Genomic DNA, 18,370 nt, shown 5'->3' with positions numbered 1-18,370 from the left:
TGGTGTCAAGGGGATCTGCCAATAGCCCTTTGTTAAATCCAGGGTCGAGTAAAATCGAGCAGTACCTAACCGATCGAGCAGTTCATCAACACGGGGCATTGGGTACGCGTCAAATTTAGACACCGCGTTGACTTTCCTGTAATCCACACAGAACCGAACCGACCCATCACTCTTGGGAACAAGAACAACCGGGCTGGACCAATCACTGTGGGATTCCTCTATTACGCCCATATCGAGCATTGCATCTAATTCTTCCCGAACGACTTTCTTTTTATGTTCGGGTAAGCGATAGGGGCGGCAACGCACCACCGCGCCCGGCTCGGTCTCGATGTGGTGCTGTATGAGGTTCGTACGGCCCGGGAGAGGGGAAAACACGTCCGCAAACTCTTTTTGTAACTCGGAAACCTCTGTGAGCTGCCGCGGTGAGAGCTGGTCCCCACAAGTGACCGGAGTGTTAAGATTGTAGTTTTTGTTTACCTCCGGTCCGAGCTCCGCCCTCTCCGGAACTACCGTGGCCAACGTCACAGAGGCCGTCTCCTCCCTCCACAATTTCAGGAGGTTGAGGTGATATATTTGACGCGCGCCCCCTCTATCGGTACGTTTGACTTCATAATCGAGATCCCCTACTCGTCGTGTGACCTCAAACGGTCCTTGCCACTTGGCGAGTAATTTTGAGCTCGATGTTGGGAGTAATACAAGCACTTTATCTCCCGGTGCAAATTCCCGTAGCTGAGCACCCCTGTCATACAGCCGGCGTTGGCGTTCTTGAGCTTGGAGCAAATGCTCTTGTGTTAATCGCCCCAGTGTGTGGAGCTTTGCTCGAAGATCAAGAACGTATTGAATTTCATTTTTGGCATTAGAAGGTCCCTCCTCCCAATTTTCACGGATGACATCGAGGACACCGCGGGGGCGTCGCCCGTACAGCAGCTCAAACGGGGAGAACCCGGTGGAGGCTTGCGGGACCTCTCGTACCGCAAATAACAGGGGGTCTAGCCACTTATCCCAATTTCTAGCGTCATCGTGCACGAATTTACGAATCATGTTTTTGAGCGTTTTATTAAACCGTTCCACTAGGCCATCTGTCTGAGGATGGTAAACGCTAGTGCGAATCGATTTAATGCCCAAGAGCTCGTAAAGTTCGCGAAGTGTCCGTGACATAAAAGTTGTGCCTTGATCGGTGAGGATTTCTTTCGGAATCCCCACCCGGGAGATTATCTTGAAGAGTGCCCCTGCAACACTACGTGCGGAGATGTTGCTCAGAGGCACTGCTTCCGGATATCGCGTCGCGTAATCCACTAGGACTAACACGAAGCGATGTCCGCGTGCTGACCGTTCTAATGGCCCGACGAGGTCCATCCCAATTCTTTCGAAGGGGACCTCGATTAATGGTAGAGGGCGCAAAGGCGCTTTTGGGGTGGCCGGTGGGTTTACCAGCTGACATTCGCGGCACGCCGCACACCACCTGCGGACGTCACCGCCAATGCCCGGCCAATAGAAGCGGGCTATTAGACGGAGAAGTGTTTTTCGTTCCCCTAGGTGACCGGCCATAGGATTATAGTGAGCCGCCTGGAAAACCATTTCCCGACGGCTCCGTGGAATCAATAATTGTGTTACTTCCTCCTTTGTTTGGGCGTCCTGCGTCACCCTGTATAAGCGATCTTTAATAAGCGAAAAATACGGATATGAGACGGCGACACCCGGCCGGAGTTGTTGACCATCGATTACTCTCACTTGGTCAAAGGCGTGCTTAAGGGTATCATCCCGCGACTGCTCCAAGGGGAAGTCCCCCTCCGGGAATTCCCGGAGAGGAGGAGCGTCCACCTCGCCCCTTCCCACGTCACTCGGAGCAGTCGAGGACGGCCCTGGCTCCGCCTCCCCCGCCAAAGCATCGCACATCACACACCCCTTCACTCTCGCGCAGGACCCATCCGCACAAACTCCCTCCAATAGCTTTCTAAAATTCGGCCAATCCGTACCCAAAATTAGCGGATGGGTGAGGCGGGGACTAACCGCTGCCTCTACACTATGTTTTTCTCCCCTGAATTTGATCGCCAGAGTCACCACGGGATATTTGTGAATATCCCCGTGTACACACCTTACCCTCACCAGTTTAGCTGAGCCCAAAGCCCCGGGTTGAACCAAGCGTTGGTGGATGGTGGTCTGGTTACAGCCGGTATCCAACAAAGCTTGGTATGTACCCCCCTGGATTCTTACCGGAATCCGGTACGCTCCAGCCCGATCGGGGGCAGCCTGTGGAGCATCGGAGACCCGTACCACCGCCCCTATTTCCATCAGCGGGCACTGATCCCGGAAGTGGTCCGGGTCTCCGCACCTCCAGCAGACCGGCCCAGACGCTGCGGCCGCACCCGTGCTGGCGGGCGCCCCCACCTGAGGAGGAGAGCGGCTGAAGGATGGAGAAGGGCTTGGTGGGCGTTCCCAAGACCGGGGAGCTGGGCGCGCGAACGCTCCACGCCTGCGGGGGGCAGGAACGGACCCTGGGGAGAGAGCAGAGCGAGAGGGAAGAGGGGAGGGAAAAAAAACAGGGGAAGACACAGGGAAAGGGGAGACAGACAGAGAGGGCTCATCCGCCCTCGGAATCGCCGCCATGTGGTCCTCCGCGAGCCGGACGGCTTCCTCCAGCGACGCCGGGCGGTGGCACTGGACCCACTCGGCCGTCTTCCGGGGCAAACGCTGGACAAACTGCTCCAGTACCACCTGGTCGACGAGCTCCTCGACGCCGCGGTCCCGCGCAAGCAGCCACCTCCGACACGCATCACGGAGCCGTTGGGCGAACGCGAACGGGCGGTCGGATTTCTCCAGTTTCAAGGCCCGGAAGAGTTGGCGACTTTCCTCTGGGGACCGACCAACCCGTTGCAGGATGGCTCTTCGCAGATCATTGTAAGCCAGGAGGCTTGTTGCCGGCAGTTGTTGGGCCGCGAGTTGTGCTTCCCCGGACAGGAGAGGGACTAATCGGGCTGCCCACTGGTCTTGGGGCCACCCCCAAATCTCCGCCGTCCTCTCGAAGAGGTCGATGAAGGCCTCTGGGTCGTCCGCCGGCCCCATCTTCTGTAACGCGGGTGGGGGCAATGTGGCGTGGGTGTCCGGGGTCGCGGCTGCGGCTGGAGCGGCCTCCTGGCTGAGGAGGCTCCGGATGGCGAGCCGGTCCTCTGCTTGGGCCCGCATGATTTCAAAAAAACGACGATCCTGGTCTTGCCGGAGCTCAAGCAGGGATTGTTGGTGGCTCTGGTGGAGTGTCGCGAGGGACTGGAGGACTTCAGCCAGCTGGGAGGACTCTATGGGGCGACTCTGTTCCATTATTATGGTTTTTTTTTTTTTTTAATGTCCTGGGTTTCGGCACCAGTGTAGAACCCTCACGGGAAGGAGGACAGGAAACGAAGGTTCCAGGGAAAAAGGTAAGGGTTTTAATGTCTGTCTCAAAAATAAGTATAACAAAAGCAACACACAATAACATAAGCGCAGTGGGTTGGCTTGTTCTGGACGAGTCCCTCTGCTCTGCGGCCGCTGGCTTTTCACCGCTCTCCTCACTCTACTGCAATTAGAGACAGGTGTTAGTCATAATTTGGCCCAGGTGTGAGCGCCCTTACCGCTTCTCTCTCCCGGACGGGCGCTTGACCACGCCCCCGCTGCCACAGATGAGTCTCTCCTTCTCCATATCCAAGACAGGGACTTGGTGGCTAGTGAAGCACGGTATCACTTCACCTGCTATCGAGATTATACCCGGTACCTGACCACACAAAAGAATGATACCATTAGAATGAAGTATTTAAACTTTACACCAAATCAAATATGTAATCGCATGATGCTAGCTACTGCTAGTTAGCCAGCTGAAACTACCCTACTTAAAACGACACTAACGAGATGCTTACATTCATTTTAATTCCAAAATCTAAACCAAGGTAATCTCAAATATAATATACAGTATATCTATTATATTTGAGATTAGCTTGGTTTAGATTTTGGAATTAAAATGAATATATAAATAAATAAATATAATATATATATTTTATTTATATATATGAGATTAACTTGGTTTAGATTTTAGAATTAAAATGAAGGATGCATTAATCTAATAGTAATGTCGTAGTTTTGGTTCAGAGCTGTGACCTAACGTTAGACATGCTATCTACTGCTAGTTAGCCAGCTGAAACTACCCTACTTAAAACGACACTAACGAGACGCTTACATACGTTTGAACAACACAGTGTACAAAACATTTTTTTTTTATAGATATCGTATTCTAATTAAATGAATACTTACAATCACAAAAACAATGTCCTTGGCGATAGTCACTGTGCTGCGGCCGCAGATGCTGCTCGTGTCTGACAGCTTAATCATCCGTGTAACAGCTGTTCTAAATAAACTACATCTGATTGGTTAATAATAATCCTATGTCAGTATCTTGCCACGCTATTGGCTCGACTGATATAGTAGGCAACCGCGTTTGCCTGCATATTTACGGTCATGCATTATGATTTCGGGGGAAACTGTGCAATAAATGGGAGTGGCAACACTTTTCATATCGTTGAGAATAAAACAACCGTCCCAACTTTACAAATTCAGGTTCTCCCTCCATGGGGATCATCCATTTCGAAAAGTAGTTCCGAATAACAGCAGTACCAATTACAATAAACAACATATTTACACAACACTATTTACACGACACAATATACAGTAAACATTACACACAATATAGAATACACATACAATAAAAATAAAAAATAAGGGTAAGGGTATATACAAATATATATACAGTAGTTGAATTGGGGAGAAAATATTTGACAGTCCAGTGTGAGATAATAAGATTAATAAAGTGCGGAGCTGATTGTTGATCATGAGAGATCAAGTGTTCAAAAGTCTGATTGCTGGGGGGAAATAGCTGTCATGTAGTCGGCTGGTGCGGGTCCTGATGTTGCGAACCGCCTGCCTGATGGTAGCAGTGAGAGCAGCCCATGGCTCGGGTGGCTGGAGTCTCTGATGATACTCCAAGCTTTTTTCACACACTGCCTGTTATAGATATCCTGGAGGGAGGGAAGCTCACCTCCGATTATGTGTCTGGCAGTTCGCACCACCCTTTGTAGGTCTTTGCGTTTGTGGGCGGTGCTATTGCCATACCACAACCGCAAATACCTGCAAAGGATGGTGGGAACAGCCAGAAACATCATTTGTGGAGTTTATTCAGTGTTCTGAGCTCTTTGGGGCTCCACTTACACTGACAAATCCCCACCCCCCTTAAACAATTTACAACATTAATCCAGCTATTCGTGGTCACCTCTTTAATAACAAATTTATATTATGTTTATCACTCTATTATTTATTTTCTCTTTGGTTTCTCTAACAAAACAAGGCACCACATGTTTACCTGACCACAAACATCACAAACATAGCTCATCTGATTCAGCTGTGCTTTTGTTCTGAGATGCCCAATGCTTGGACGCTGTTGCCTCATGTTCTTTCACAGCTCAATTATCTGCTTTAACTCGCTATCTCTGGTCAAGTCAATTCAATTTTATTTGTATAGCACCTTTCACAACACACATCATTTCAAAGCAGCTTTACAGAAGATCAGGCATTTAACAGAAGATAAAACTGTAATGTCTATAATGTCGATGAATCATCATTGTGTTGATTAGATAAAATACGACTGTTAATTGTGTTTTAAAATAAGTAATACATTTTTTTTTTTATAATTGTATTGTGGTCCAGACTACGTTCATTATATACACTACATCTCTGACCATGTCACTGCATTGGCACGGTGATGACGGTGCTGGTAGCCCTGAAAGCATGGAACTGTATACTCCATTTTTCAACCCGATCTTACAACAATTCATACACATTTTATGAGTTGACTATTTCGTATGATTTTGTTCATATACATTTGTATGATTTCATCATGTGCAAATGCCCGGATGTTTAATGCGGAAGTAAGCGTGAGTTCCGTGCACAAGGTGTCAAGGACATGGGGGACCCAGTCGTGGCATCCGTCATGCTATTCTCCCCTTCAGCATTCACGGAAGCAAGCGCATGTAAATGCGTGCAGCGGGAGTCGCAAATGTAAACACGGAGATGGTGTGCAACAGAGATAGTGGTACGTGTAGCACATGGTAACAGAGTAAGTCCCAGTGAAATGGGCATGTGGATACTTACCTTGTTGTGGTACCTCCAAGATGTTCTCTTGCTTCCGTTTTCCAGACATATATAGCTGATGTTCATGTAGAAAGGGAGCCAGTATTGCGAGCAGACAACTCTGGCACAGTGGAGGTGCAAACGGTACAGCTGCCACCTGAGGGTGAACACACTGTCCATGTTTTTAGAGGTGAGGGGTTGTATTCAGATGAGAAGAGGAAGATGGATCTACTACATCGGTGCTTGAGTAAGGTTTTGCTGGATAGTGCGGTGTGTGGTGAGGGAAGATTCCAGTCCATGGGCAGCTCCCATCGTGTTGGTGAGGAAGAAAGATAATTCATGAAGGGTCTGTGTAGAATATCGTAAACTCAATTCACTGGCTCATAAGGATGCTGCCTAAAGCAGTCTCAGTGGTTCTCAACATTGTACATGGCCAGTGGTTACTGGCAAGTAGAGGTCAATCCTAGGGATAGACAGAAGACTGCCTACACTACCCATCCTGGCCTTTTTGAGTTCCGGATGTTGCTCTTTGGAATTAACAACACAGCAACCTTCCAGAGGTTGATGCAAAGGTGCTTGGGGGGCCTAGTCAATGACACCATCCTCACCTTGATTATGTGATAGTTTTCTCTCCAGATTTTGAAAGTCATTTGCAACACCTGAAACAGGTGTTTGAGCAGCTGTTAAGACATGGATTGAAACTGCAGCCTCTTACATGCAAGATTTTCCAGTCCAAGGTCAATTACCTTGGACTGGAAATCACACTGGTGAGAGAGATGTGATATTGAGAATTCTTTGAAGAGCACTTACTAGAATAAGTAGAGGAAAGTTTGAATTCACAGGTTTAATGGTTGAGGTCCCCAGGCATATTTGATCCTTGTGGTGATTCCAATTGTTTGGTTTCTGTGCCTTCTGCATTCCCGTTGCTTGGTGATGTACCACGTGGCTGTTCCAAGTTGTGGAGTTCAATCATGCTGCTGAGAGTGATGATAGATGATTGACATTGGACATACTTCGAAGAGCGCTTATTACGATAAGGAAAGTTTGAATTTCACAGGTGTAAGTGTTGAAATCCTTGGGCATATTCAATCCTTGGGAATTACCATTGTTTGGTTTCAGCACCTTCCGGAATCCTGTTGGGTACCAAGCGGCTGTTCTAAGTGGTAACATGGAATCATGGGAGCGGACTTTGTGCATGGATTCTTGAAAGTCCTGAACTGGAGTTTTTTTTATTTTTGAGTGTCGGACTTCTATAGTTGGACAATTTTGTACATTTTATGAACGTGATTGGTGTTGTTTTACTGTTTTGTTCTGGACAGTTTTAAAATGTATTATTATTTAGGATTATCCAGTTTTCCTGAGCAACCACTGGGCAGTGGCTTGATGATTCTAATAGCTTGTTTTCTGTTTCTGGTCTCGAGACATTATGTAAAAACTACCAAAATAAATGATCCATTTAAGTGGTATTTGGAGTAAAACTTAATTTCAGGCTTTTCAACTTGTCCACTTGTTGGCTGTCAACAACTCAAAGTAGTTAATGATATTGACATAACTAACCTAGGACCATCACTTCATGTTGTCTACACACTCATGTGGGGCACTATGAAAATACGGTCATCTCGAGCTCTGTTTTAAAAAAAAAAGTTTTACAAATTAAACCCCCTAAAAATATGTGTGGAGTGGTGGTGGCGTAGTGGCTAAAGCACAGGGCTGTTAATCAGAGGGTCCCTGGTTCGAACCCCACTGCCACCACCATTGTGCCCTTGAGCAAGGCACTTAACTCCAGGTTGTTCCGGGGGGATTGTCCCTGTAATAATTGCACTGTAAGTCGCTTTGGATAAAAGCGTCTGCCAAATGCATAAATAAATAAATAAATAAATAAAAATATATGCAGACGTGAGAGAAAACACTGGAGACTGGAAATTGAAAATAGGCGAATCGTGGAACACTTTCAGGAAAATACATTTCTGAAAAACATTCAAATTTTGCTTGTTGTACTTACCTCTCTGCCTCCTTTAGTCTTTTTGGTGTGGCCCTGGGAACCAGGGACATAGTATGTATCTAGAACCAGCAAAGGAAACAAAAAGTTAACAAGCCTTTGACGGCAACACATCATCTGGGTTTGAAATGCCACTTCCTTCAGCTGAAAATTGCTTTGGTATAGTAATAAAAAAAAAAATTATTGTTCCATTTGAAACAATACTACACTTTGAAATTTCATACACTAGATGGCATAGTGTAGAGTATAGTGCAAGTGCACAATGTATTGTGTTATTTCAGACCCAGCTATAGTGTTAAAGTTACGATTCTTTAGTTAGTCAGCCCTCCTAATTACCCTCATACAACATTGTAGTAGTTATTTAGGAGGTGGTTAGCTGGCAAACTATAGTCTTTTTGGATGAGAATGTTTTTAGTTCTAACATTCAAAGATAAAAATAATGTTTTCATAGCATAATCAAAATGTTTTATTTAAAAGAAATCAACAAAAATGTGGTTTTCCATTATATAACCTTGTAACACTCCACAATATTAAAAAGTTGAGTATTAACAAAATAATGGGAACAAAAGTTCCGTTTCTATTTAAACTACGGAGTATAAAAAAGTAGTACTCAATACTGATGAATAAACAATCAACCCAAGTGTATTTACAAAACCAAAGAACATTTACAATATTACAAGGCAATCGCATGTAAGTGATGTGTATGTGTGTGTGTGTAAAAGTATCATCCAGCATGCACAGAGTTAATGGCAGAGATCAGATCAGCCTCACCGGTAACTGTGTAGTCCGTGAGCAAGATCAAATGAAGATAACTGGCTTTAGTCCTCCGATAAAAGTAATCCAGGCTGCGAGCCAAACGAAAAATACTCCTCTGAGGAACGGCGACCCTGCGCTTCCAAGTCAGTCAGCAATAATCCATCAATGAATATGAAAGTTTGTGAATGAGAGTACGCGCCCTCGAAGACCGGCATACCGGTTCCTTATATGGAAACTCAAAGTCTCTTCCTGTTTACATGACAGGTCATCACGTGACGCGAAGTCACGAGAAGTTATCGCGTGAACAGAAATCGGGGTCAAATCCACAACAGCTAAGGCAAATACAGCATACAGGGGAAAGCAATAAAACTAATTGCATATAATGACTAAACATAATTAGTTTTTTGTCATTAACCTTATTTAAAAACTTCCCCTTATGTGGCCACGCTACATAGATCCCCCCCCCAGCCATCGGCATTGGAGGAGATCGTCCGTACCAGCGTTTCAGGTTAACCACATTTAAAATATTTGTTTTATATGGGTCACCTCAACGAACTGTGTAATTTATTGGCCCCATTTTTTTTATTATTTCAGCTGGTCCCTCCCACTCGGGCGCTAGCTTAGCAGAGTATTTATTCGAGGAAGACGAGAGAGGGTGAGTTTTAATCCAGACTAAATCACCCGGCTGAAACTGCGCATCTTTCCGTCGGGCATTATAATACCTAGCTTGTCTGGCTTGTTGCATCCCTACTCGGAGCTTCACCTCCTCTGCCAATCTAGTCTTTCAACTAGATTATACGAGGTTTGGTCAGGAGTGGGGGGTTTGAGTATTAACCTCTCTAGTGGACCGTGAAGCTATCTGCCCAGCATTAATTCAGGCGGAGCTCTACCTGTGGTTTCTTGGTGTGCCGTGTTGATAGCAAACCTTAGCTCAGGTAACTACTGGTCCCATGTTTGATAATATTGTCCCACATATGACGCAATCATAGTTTTCACTGTCCTGTTTATTCTTTCTGTCAGGTTTGTTTGAGGGTGGTAACTGGTAGTGAGTTTTTGGATGCTTCCACAGGACTTGCATAGCTCTGACAGTATGTTGGAAGTGAATTGTGCTCCCTGGTCAGATATGATGTATTTAGGGACCCCCCATCGGGTGAAGATTTCTTCCGATCTTGTGTGTTTTACTATCTCTAAGGGGGAACATCTCTATCCATTGGGTGTAATAGTCAACTATCATCAGAAGGTAAGTGTTCTGTTTCTTACTGAGAGGAAAAGGTCCCATAAAATCCATCCCCAAAGTGTGACCTGGTTCTGTCACTTGCGTATGCTGTAGGAAGCCGCTGGGTTTTGTATTGTCGTGTTTATATTTTTGACAGGTATCGCATCCTTTGACGTATTGCCAGACGTCTTTACGGACAGTGGGCCACCACGCCACCTCCAAGAGCCTCAGCAGTGTTTTTAGTCGTCCCAGATGACCTCCCAGTGGGTTATCATGAAAGTAATGTAAAAATCCAGGTATTAATGCCTGAGGAACAACCAATTGGAATTTATCTCCGTTATTCTTTACAGGTACCTGGCGATATAACACCCCCTGGTGGACTTCGATGGTACTCTGTTGATCCTGTACCTTTCTGTTTTTTTGGGCCAATTGTAGGAGAGAAACGGTATTGTCACTACTTTGTGCTTGGGAGATTTCCGCTAATGTGTGAGGTATGTCTGATGCACATTTCGAAGTTGTTATGGCCATACAGTGCACACTTTCTCTTTCCTTAGATTCACAGGCTCGTGACAAGGCATCTGGTCCCAGGTTCAGACATCCTCTCCTGTGATGTACTTGGAAGATGAATTGCTGCAGCCTAAGAGTCCACCGGGTCAGCCTAGAGGAGGTTTTAGGGCTATTGAAGGCCCAAGTTAAGGCAGCGTGATCGCTGTAAATGTCAAACTGTCTTCCTTCAAGGTAATGTCTCCATTTTTCCACCGCCCAGACCACCGCCAGACACTCTTTTTCAGCCGTTGAATAGTTCACCTCAGGTCCACGCAATGTTCGTGATGCATAAGCTATTACCCGTTCCCCCTCAGGAGTTTGCTGGGAGATAATGGCTCCTAAGTGCACATCACTGGCATCTGTATGTACCTGGAAAGGTTGATTGAGGTCAGGCTGCATCAATACAGGTGGGTCTTGTAATATTTGTTTGATGTTCTCAAGGCTGGTTTGGCACTCAGGAGTCCAATCCCACTTTACTCCTTTCTTTTTCATGTTATTTAACAGAGCTGTGATGTCGGAAAAATGGGGAATGAACTTGTGGTACCACCCGACTAATCCCAAGAAGCGTTGGAGGGCTTTAAGGTCTTTGGGAGGAGGATAGTCAGCAACCGCTCTGGTCTTTTCAGGATCGACCTCCACTCCTTTCACTGAGACGATGTGGCCAAGGAACTTTAACTGTTTTTTAAAGAAGTGACATTTCTTCATGTTCAGGGTAAGCGATGCTTGGTTTAGTCTTTGCAGAATGGTGTTCAGATGTTGTACATGTTCGTTTAAAGACCGTGAATAGATTATAATGTCATCAATGTAAACAAAAACTTCCCTCTCAATTCTGCTAGGACCTTCTCCATCAGCCTCTGGAAGGTGGCGGTGGCATTCCTGAGCCCATATGGCATGGACCGGAATTGGAAAAGTCCCTGGGAGGTGATGAACGCTGTTTTATCTTTACTTCTTTTACAATGTACTTCCAGTGTACTGAACCAGGAGACGCCTTCCATGGATTCCAAGATGTCATGAATGATTGGCATTGGATAAGTGTCAGGTATGGTCTTACTATTCAGCCTCCTAAATTCCACGCAGAACCTGTAGGTACCATCAGGTTTGGGGACAAGGACTACAGGTGATGACAAAGGAGAGAAAGAAGGCTCGATGATGTGATCTCTTAGCATTCGTTCTACTTGTTCATCAATAATCTTTTTCTTGAAAGGTGAGACCCTATAGCTCGGGATTTAATGGGCATTTCCTCAGATAGGATGATTTTGTGCTGTTCCACAGATGTTTTGCCCAGGACCTTGGAGATGGTATGAGGCCAAGTATCCATCAGCTTCCGTAATTCCTCCTGATTGTCGGAGTCCCAGCTGGGAGCAACTTCTGGGTGCAGGGAATCGAGTGGAGGTTTCCAGGTTGGAGGGAAGGCGTAATAGAGACTCACAGCAGTAGTAGTGCATACTCTTTCACCCACCAGATTCGTAGACAGCCCAGGATTGATAAGGGTGGTTAGGAAGGGATGATAAATATATCCTTTGCCCATTTTCAGGCCATATCTCCCTTGTCCTACATCCACTATGGCTTCAGCCTCTTAGGAAGTCTAAGCCAGCTATAATGGGAAAGGCCAGGTGAGCATCCTTCATTATATAAGTCTCCACTATGCATACCTTATCATGCCACTTATACGGTTTTCTGGCTAATAGAGTGCCGAAGTTATGACGTCACTTTGTAGGCCAAAACGCGGAAGAGAGTTAGCATTTTAGCACTTCCGGTTCCCTCGCCCTAAAGTCTATGGGTTTTTTTAATGGGTTTTTGCTAAATCGCCTGAAATAAGTCTGTGGTTAACAAAGCCTCTAAATATTTTCACGTTTTGATCTATGAAATAAAACACACCAGTTATAACCTGCTTGTGGTTTTTTAAACTTTATTGTGTCTTAAAAACGGTGATTGCTAACAAGTTGCTAAAAGGGACTACATCCTTTGGCGGGGACTTTAGACGTCATCATGACAAACAGCCTCACGTTCTTAGAAGTTTACCTTTCAGTTAATTTACATAACGTTATATATTTGGTCTTTTCAAATTGTAGTTTTTCCAAATATTTTTGTACACAGGATTCTGTGATTTATAGTGGTTCTCTCCTCGATCTATGGTTTTTCTATCATCTAAGAAAAAGGACATAAGATTGGAAATTGATACGGCCATAGCTAACGTTAGTGCTTATGAGATGGTAAAATCGCGTTTTTTTTCTGGCGAATTAGCAAATGGTATGCAAACATACAATCAAACATAATACAGTGAAAGATAACCTTTAACGTTTATTTGGGGCACAATGATCAAGGCATAATAATCTTAATCACAAAGAAAATAATATTAAGGTTTATATAAACTAACAAAACAATAAACAAATAAATAAAACATTAACAAAAGATTTTAAAAAAATCTCAGAGAGGCACGCATAAACAAAATTAGTTTCTAACATTTTTGGAAAAAACGAATGGGCAATATTTCTCATGAAAAAGTGGATAAGTGTTCATACACAGCGCAGATCATAATGAGCGAGCATGTTTTTTAAATAAAGTTTGAGGAAGCTTGATGATGACGTTGATCCGCGACCATGGTGTGCTGTAGTCCGTTTATAGCCTACTGTTAGCATTTTATATCTGACGGCTTTATTTAGGCTTCAAAATGTATACATTTTGGATTCACTCGTAAATATTATCTTGATAGACAAAACGTGTAAGGGTCACAACTCTTTGTTGAACACAGATCTTATTTTTTGCGATTTTCCAAAAGTCTATGGGGAAAATGCATAGCTTTTCGATCGAGGGAACCATGCGCCGCTAACTTCCGTTTTGGCCTACAAAGTGACGTCATAACTTCGGCACTCTATAGCCTGGTGCACTTTTCCATCAGCCATAATGAACCGTTGAAGGGGAACTGGAGGGTCAGGATTTGCTTCCCCTCCTAATTGTCTCCACAGATTTTCCTGAATAAGGGTGTACGTGCTCCCTGTATCCAGCACCGCCTTCACCTCTTGTCCTTTTATGGTTACCGGCAGTACCAGAAGGGAAGTTATAGGGTGTGGTTGTGCAATGGACAATCCTGCTAGACCTTTGGAGGTATTCCGTTCAGGTGGTTTTTTTATTCACCTTGTCTTTACCATTCAAATTACCCACTTTCTGCCAGTAATCTTTTGCACCCATACAGTCCTTCTCCACCATAGATCCCACCTTCACCAGCTGTTCCACAGATTTCACCATCCCTCTCAGACAGCCCGCAACCCTTGGATTGATGTTGTTCAGAATTCTGCTCACCATCTCATCTTCTGTGATATTAGGCTTCCATTTGAGGCACAGAGCTCGATAGTCATAGGCGAAATATCTCAATCGCTGACGTGGTTGCTGCACCAGGGACCTCAACTTGTCTTCCACTTCAGTGAGGTAATCCTCTGGGAGAAAAGCAGACATAAAAGCATCTTTGAAAGATTGCCAATCTGTTACCTTGGCCTTTTCTGCCTTCCACCAGCTTAAAGCGGGTCCTTTGAGCACTGTACTCAGCGTGCCAACCAGCTCCACACTAGGAAGGGGCCTGATGTCCAGATAATTTTCACATTGCTCAATGAAATGGAGTACGACCGATGTCTCACATGACTCCCCGAAGGAAGGAAATTCCAGCCGTATCGGGGGTCTCTCACAGAAGGACGAGATACTGGGCACAACAGTAGAGTGAGGCATATTCGTTAATGGAGCTCCAGAAGTGACATCATAGGTAGCGTTGACCCTATTGGCAGGGGGGACTTTACCTCTCGATGCTGGTATAGGAGTTCTCAAATCATTCACCGTAGATATGGAAGGTGCAGGGTTAAAAGTCTGTATTTGAGAGCGAGATGGGGTACTGGTGAATCTTAACTTTTTCATTTGATTCTCCCATCTGGCATCTCTCCGCAGAAAACAGTCAGCCACCGCTCTTTCCAACTTCTCTATGGACCTCTGGAAATTATCTTCTAAATCTGCTAAGCCAGCGTCCACTGCCTCTCGGAAACTGGTTTCTCTATTAAGGGAACTATCTACCACTATGTAACACTCCACAATATTAAAAAGTTGAGTATTAACAAAATAATGGGAACAAAAGTTCAGTTTCTATTTAAACTACGGAGTATAAAAAAGTAGTACTCAATACTGATGAATAAACAATCAACCCAAGTATATTTACAAAACCAAAGAACATTTACAATATTACAAGGCAATCGCATGTAAGTGATGTGTATGTGTGTGTGTGTAAAAGTATCATCCAGCGTGCACGGAGTTAATGGCAGAGATCAGATCAGCCTCACCGGTAACTGGGTAGTCCGTGAGCAAGATCAAATGAAGATAACTGGCTTTAGTCCTCCGATAAAAGTAATCCAGGCTGCGAGCCAAACGAAAAATACTCCTCTGAGGAACGGCGACCCCACGCTTCCAAGTCAGTCAGCAATAATCCATCAATGAATAGGAAAGTTTGTGAATGAGAGTACGCGCCCTCGAAGACTGGCATACCGGTTCCTTATATGGAAACTCAAAGTCTCTTCCTGTTTACATGACAGATCATCACGTGACGCAATGTTTTGTGTCCATAAATATGGAGGAAGAGACACACGTAAATGGAGGAGTAATTAATCAGAATCTAAATACTGATGAAACTGATGTAAATGAGTTAAGGTGTAGCTCTGATGAAGCTCAAGCGGCTGATTTCACTGCAGGCCCATTTGTAACCAGACGTAATCCAGCAGCTGAAATAACATCTATGCTGAGTTCATTGTATATTTCTGATGATGATGAAAGAGATGTAGTGAATGTAAATGTTGTACAAACAATGCAAAGAGAGGTTGATAAACTTAAGGTGGATTTATTGGCTCTTAGTGATAAAATACAACATAATGAACAGGAGTTAAAACAGTCTGTAGATAGTTCCCTCATTTCTCTGCCCAGTGCTCTGAATGTCAAAGTGAAGAAATTCAATGAAGTGCGGGTAAACGGCGGGAGTAACTATGACTCTCTTAAGGTTAGTTACACGGCCCGGATGCCTCCTCGTGGCGACCGCTGGATAGGGTGGAAACACCTGAACCAAGATCCGGGCCATCCCAGTCAGGGCCAACCACCCTGTCTGGGAATAGATGCTGGTTAAGAATGTCAAAAATATAAAAGAAAACCCTGGACCCTCTGGAAGCCAGATAGACAGCATAAGTGAAGCTATGGCATGGGCTAGCACGGTCCCGATGGAAGACGAATCTACTGTGATTCTATGTACAGACTGTGACAGAACCTTTACCTCCCTGAGAAGCCTGGGGATGCACAGATACCATCAACATCCCCATGAGGTAAACGAGGAGAGGATTAAAGACCTGTTAAAGAAAAGGAAAAGGTGGTCAGGACAGGAAGACATCAGTCTGGTGGAAGAGGCGAACAAAGAGTGGGAAGATAACATGTCGCGAAAAGAACATCTCCAGATGCTCCATATAAAGTTCCCTCACCGTTCAGTGGAGGCTTTAAAGAAAAGACTGCAGCTGGTCGGAGGGACGCCAGATCAGGCAAGGAAGACTCCGATACCCTCAGTGGTGGCGAAAACAAAAGCCTCTCCACCACGGCAAAGGGTTCCACTACAACCCACATCACCTGCTAGGCCGAGGACTCTTGAAGGATCCAGGAAAGGGAAGGTCTGGACAGAGGAGGAGGATAGAGTTCTAGTGAATCTGGCAGGAGAAGTTTGGGAAGAAGGAATCCTCAAGAAAGATGCCAAGAAGATCGGTGAAAATATGGCAGGGCGGCCACTTGAGGCTATCAAGAAGAGGCTTGCAAAACTGAGATGGCGTCCTAACAACACTCCGACAAGCGGGTTACAACCCTTAAAGTCGACACGAAGGGAGATCGGCATGGAAGATACAACCGATCAAGCAAGATCGATGGAGAGGGAGAGGAGGACATCTGGAACAACCATGAAGGAAGGAGAGACACAATGGGCTGAGGAAGATTCATGGCGGCAGATGATGTTGAGAAAAGCTAAGGAGAGCCTGGAGGAGCCAAGGATTGGGAGTGACAAACTTTTGATTGGGAGTGATTAATGGGAAGATCACGGTGGAAGAAGCAAGAGAGATCTTACAGAACCATGTAGAGGAGAGAATACCTCTGAAATGGAAACCAGGCAAGAAAGGAGGTCATGAAAGCAAAAAACCACCCACCAATAAACAAATACGATGAGCGCAGTATGGACACATACAGCGACAATACAGAGTGAGAAGGAAGGATGCAGCAAACACAGTCATGCAGTGGAAGTGGAGAGATGCATACAGAGAGAAAGGAAGGACCGTGGAAGGTATGGAGGAGTACTGGGCGAAGGTATATGAAGCGACAGAACAGGAAGCGGATATCATCCCGTCACCCGTTGGGGAGCAAAAATGGACCATCATAGCTCCTATCGAGGCGGCCGAAGTAACAGAGGCTCTGAGAAGCATGATCAACTCAGCAGAGGGAATGGATAAGACTCACGGCACAAGAGGTACTGAAATGGCATCAGCCGTCAATATCAGGCCTATTCAATGTCATTCTGGTGACAGAAACCATGCCGAAGACATTATCCTGTGCCAGGGTAACGTTCATCCCGAAAATTGAGAGCCCGAAAGACCCCGGAGACTTCAGGCCGATCGCTAGATCCTCAGTCCTAGCAAGAGCACTCCACAAAATACTAGCAAGGAGGATGCGTGAACAATGTGAATTCTCTCATCTGCAATACGCCTTCCTAAAAAGAGATGGGTGTCTCGAAGCTTCATCATTGTTACAATCACTGCTGAGAAAAACCCATGACAATAAAAAAACGATGGCAGCACTCTTCCTTGATTTGGCGAAAGCATTTGATACAATCTCACATAGAGCCATCATAAAAGCGGCAATAGAAGCAGGTATGCCACCCCCACTGACAAGGTACATTCAACATCTGTACGAACAATCAGAACTACAAATTGAGGGAATTACAAAGTGTGGAAGAGGGGTTCGACAAGGAGACCCCATTTCACCTATACTATTTATACTGGCTATGGGAAGTATCATTGAGAGAGTGGTCCCAGAGCTAACAGTGGAAATAGGAACTCAATGTGTAGGAGCTGTGGCATATGCTGATGATCTAATATCGCTGGCGGAGGATGCTGACAAATTACAACTAAAGCTTGATGGAATATGCGAGGCAATAAAGGAAGCTGGGATGTCCTTAAACAATCAGAAATCGGCATCACTTACCATTGCAAAAGATGGCAAAATGAAGCATATGATACTGCTAAACCACCAATACAGAACTACTGAAGGAATAATTCCACCAATCGGTATACGAGATACACAAAAATACCTCGGAATTCACTTCAATTGTTAAGGAAAAGTTGTTCCAAAACACACCAGAGAGTTGGATAGAATGTTTAATGAGGTCACAACAGCACCACTTAAACCTTATCAACAGCTGGAGATCCTCAGAACTTTCCTCGCACCCAAACTAACACATCAACTTGTGCTAGGATGTGCACATAGGAATACACTATCCAAAATGGATAAAATGATAAGGAACCACCTGCGTAAGTGGCTCCGTCTTCCAACGGATACATGACTGCCATACTTTTACGCCTCCATTAGAGATGGTGGAATGGGAATCCCCAACCTAAGCATTTCAATCCCTCTCCTACAAAAACAGAGATTTGAAAAAT

The sequence above is a fragment of the Xyrauchen texanus genome, chromosome 43, assembly GCF_025860055.1.
Source record: "Xyrauchen texanus isolate HMW12.3.18 chromosome 43, RBS_HiC_50CHRs, whole genome shotgun sequence".
In the NCBI taxonomy this organism is placed as follows: Eukaryota; Metazoa; Chordata; class Actinopteri; order Cypriniformes; family Catostomidae; genus Xyrauchen; species Xyrauchen texanus.
Note: the sequence above shows the minus strand (reverse complement) of the source record.